Source organism: Triticum aestivum, chromosome 1B, assembly GCF_018294505.1.
Source record: "Triticum aestivum cultivar Chinese Spring chromosome 1B, IWGSC CS RefSeq v2.1, whole genome shotgun sequence".
Lineage (NCBI taxonomy): Eukaryota > Viridiplantae > Streptophyta > Magnoliopsida > Poales > Poaceae > Triticum > Triticum aestivum.
Window position 1 is genome coordinate 78,458,101 of NC_057795.1, and position 4,240 is coordinate 78,462,340.

Here is a 4,240-nt window from a genome sequence, read left to right on the forward strand (position 1 = left end):
GTCAAGATGATGTGCGCATTAATAATCGGGGAATGACAAAGGGAAGCATACATCGTCATATACAAAGGAATACTGTGGCCGCGCTGCCTATGTAGGGCTCGTTCCGTGCGGTACGTGTATGACTTAAGCACCAGGCATGCAATACCGTACTGTATTTACCACGTGGGCCCAATTTGGATTTCTAGATGTGTGTGATGTGTTGGATCTAAACGCCAACGCTGAGTTTTCCTCTCGTCCCTGGCGGCTGGAACCCTAGCCGCCGCCAGGGGAGGCCGGTCTTCCAACGCCGCTCTCCGGCGGCTTCCCTCCGCCGGCGACCTCGGTCGTTGGTGGTGAGGGGGGTCGCCGGATCCACGTGTGTGGATCGTTTTTACTCTCTCGTAGTCTAGGTTTTTAGGTTGTTCATCGTCTTTGCTTCGGCGGTGACGATGATAACGCTGAATAAAGATTTTTGGGATCCTTTCCTAACGAGGCCATCGGTCCTATTGTTGGGGATGGATTTGGAAACCAGTCTGTTCAAGCAAGGATGGTGTGGCGGCGACGACATCCTCGTGGTGGACCTGTGTCCTCGAGCTCCGCCGTTGCGACGACGTTTGCTCCAGCGTCGGCGCGGAGCTTGGGAGGTAGTCCAAGAGCAGATGCAGATTGTGGTCTACATCGACGACATCTGGAAGACGGAGCACGTGCTGGCTCGTGGTTCGTGGATGGCAGATATGGTTTCCTCCTTCGGCGTTTTAGTCGTGGTGGGATGCTAGATCTGGAGTTGGATGGCGTGTCCGGGGTGTTGCCCCGGTCTGATTCGTTCAACGGTAAGGGCTTAACTTTTGGTGAGCCACCTTGAAGGCCCGCAAAGCTGCATATCACCGATGGAGCCGCGTCGAGCTCGGGTGAGAAGGTGATTTGTCATTCTTTTCTTCGGTGGCTACTGTGGTGGTGCCGGAGGCAGGTGACGTGCGTTGGTGTCAAGCTCAAAGATGTTCTGCTATCTTTTCAGTTTTGTCATGTCGGTCTTTACGTGACTTGTACTTTGTTCTTTATGATATGAATGAGACACGTATTACCATGTAAAAAAAGATGTGTGTGATGTGCCTCAGGCTGGACGTGGCGAGCGGGCTTTTGGCCCGGCTCGCGGCCCGCGAAGGACTGGACTGAACGGTCCTGGCCCGGTAAAATACTTGGTCGGTCCGAGCTCAAGAATCAGGCCCGAGAAATCTTCGGTCCGGTCCTGTTTTTGACCGAGCCGACCGAGCAGACCGACAATCCCAGCGGCGACCTGCGCGAAAGGAGTAGTGGAGGAGCAGTGTAGGGAGCGCTGCACCTTCCCGCCGTCGTCGACCGTCGCCGTCTTCACCTGCCCGTAGTAGACTGCCTCCTCTACGTCTGGCCGCCGTCGAGCAACCATGGCAGCCGTTTCAGCACAGCACGAACGTAACGCAAGCCGCCATCTGGGAGCAACAATCGATCGGTCGTGATTTTTTGATCGTGGGAGAAAAGCTCAACCGTGATTTTCGCATCCAACTAATCAGGCAAGTATTTTTGAAAGGCAAGGAGTAGATGTAATAGCGCCCAGTTCCTATAATCATGGGCCATCACCCCACGTTGCAGTTTCCTTTTTTATGCAGTCGAGATGGAAACAAAAAATACGACGGAATCACGATTTGATCCGAAACTCATGGCGCCATTTGAGGAAGAACTCGACGTCAGGTTTGATCCTCTAATCACGGCAAGGCCCATAAGCAGAAAATCTTGGCTGCATACTCGTTCTACATTACTTGCATGCAATAGGGAAAACTGCTAATGAACAAATATCTGCAGGTTCGTAGGTAACAGGCGCGCCGCCCAGCGCACACCTCGACCACCTTGCCGCCGGCGCTCTCGCATGAAGCCCACCTTGTCACAGCACCAGCGCACGTCGCACACCTCGCCGCTGCACCCGTGCAAGTCGCTCGGTCCGGCCCGGGCTTGGCCGGTCCGCTCGGTCCGGCCCGGGCTTGGCCGCTGCCGGTCCGGTCCCAGAAATCAGGACCGTCGTGATGCTCAGTCCGGTCCGGTCCGGACCGCCGGCGGCCGGTCCAAACGACGGCTCGGACCGGGACCGGACCGGCCCGGACCGTGTCCACCCTGGGATGTGCCGGACCTGCTTGATGATCCCGTCTGGATTGCTGGTTCTCCGTGCTGCATTCTCTTTCTGTTCATGATGACCGGAGTTGATTCAAAGCATGTGTCTTGCTGGTTGCCCCGTTCTTGATGAACTTCTCCGCCCATCGATTTGATTCAAAGCCTGTCCGTCGACATGTGCCGTGGGGTTAGGCAAAGTGTGGGGAGGTAGTGAGAGCGTGGCAAGAGATGTCATCGAAATCTTACCTTGCTGTGTGCCAGAGCCTGCCTGCGGCGTCGCCGGGAGAGATCGGGAAACCTTCGATGTGGTTTGCAATGGAGCTTGTTTCATCTACAGCGTTGTGGGGGGTGTACTGCATTAAATATGTGCGCAGCTAGACGGGTGGGGTGGTTGGCTTTAACACATCCGCGTGTGAAAGCTCCAGTGCATGGCCACTTGCATGGACGCCAGTGCACGGCTAGCTCTGCACGCGTCGGTGATTGAAGCATGCGTTAGAGCATACTGTCAGCCTGGAGCTTGTCCTTGTTTGAGTCAGAGTGTGTCTCTAAATACGCATATATGTTGCGGCATGAAGTCCACTGCCAACATATAATCTGAGTAGCACGTTAACTTGTGTGAATCGTGAAGGTCCTCTCGCCGTAGATGCCGCGAGTGCAGATGCCGCTGCGTCAAGACCTGCGTTTCTCCTCCGTAGATGGGCCAAGGCACACACGACTCGATCCATGTTGATCTCCAGTGACCAGCGTAGAAGGGCCAAGGACTATTGTATTCGGTTGCGTATTCGAAAGAAAAAGGTTTTTCGCTCAGATTCCAAGACGGCACGAAGGATCGAGATAGCGAGCTCGCTGTCGCTGGAGCGCTAAAACGCCACACTCGTGCTCTCTGGGTTATAATAGCCATACACAAATACTTCCACCATTTGCTCATAGCCATAGGTTCCTTTCAGATACAAAAGAATTTGACAGCGCACCCTCATGCACCTAACAACCATGCATGCCAGAACCTATTGCGTTCCAATAATGATTAGATATACCAAAAAGCTTGTATCAATGACCCGCAAAAGAAACAAAAAACTTGTATCAATGTGACTGGTCGATTTTCAAAACGGAACGGAAATTTACCCTGCTGAATTCTGCAGTAACAATGCTGTTGCAGCTTGATCGTTTTTTCCAGAAAACCACAAATGCAAGCCTGGAAAACAATGTTGGACCAAATCTCCCACGTCAGTCTTGAAAGTTGAAACCTGCGTGAAGTCAGATTGAATTGATAAGGAACTAAACGCTCAATTGCATAGTGGTCAGCAGTGAAGAAATAAGTAAACAGACAGTAACAACTGTTTTAGTCTTTCAATTCAGAAAGTATACAACCCCCAATTTCATGCAAGGAAACTAAGAAAGTACAGAGATCCAATGCCAATAAAATACTAATCCACAGACTGGTTGACTGGGATCCGATCTTCATTTCTGATACTTTTAAGCAGAATTTTTGGCCTTGACTTGGTCGTGTTGTGGAACTAAAAGTCAAAGTTGCCTACTGTTCCAGTCTTCTGAACTTACAATGCTGGTGGCGACACTGATTCTATGTTTGGTTGCGAGTGAGAGAACTTCCCGAGTACAAAAAGCACGGGTGCAATTTCCTTGACACATTGGAATCCACGGGGTATAATCCCATCACCATTTGGTGCCTCAGGTGTTAGTGCCCCTGACGAGCAGGACCCACTGGACAGCCACCACACCAACACAACAGCTGCCCAGCGGCCCACACAAGTCAAGCGGCCCAGCCAACGCACCCATGGGCCGGAGTGGGTCAACTGAACCCGCCCGCACGGCTAGTTCTAGGAGGGGCGCACGAGGCCACAGACATCCAGTGGATCAAGGACGAACCGGTGGCTACCTACTTTCCCCTTCCATGAACCCTAGTTCTTCCTCTGTTCTTCTTCCCATTCGAGAGTCACGCTCCTGTAATCGATCTTGTACTAGCTAGTACCTCAGAGAGCAACAATAGATCGATCTTCCTACTCTGTAGCTAACATCTGGTATCGGAGACCAACCACCACCCATCTCCGTTCCGCTCTGGCAAATCTCATCGAGACAAGAGGCTTGCGGCACGCGCGCGAAGCCA

At 52.5% G+C, this 4,240-nt stretch overlaps 1 long non-coding RNA gene across 1 annotated transcript; it reads right to left on the minus strand.

Annotated features, from left to right (window-relative positions):
- Positions 1-1,570: 1,570 nt before the first annotated feature.
- On the minus strand, positions 1,571-2,623 carry LOC123087220 (uncharacterized). The gene is made up of 2 exons (XR_006441282.1): positions 2,365-2,623; positions 1,571-2,281 (listed from the first exon to the last, which is right to left on the minus strand). It is a non-coding gene; the product is annotated as an uncharacterized lncRNA (long non-coding RNA).
- Between the last annotated feature and the right edge of the window lie 1,617 nt (positions 2,624-4,240).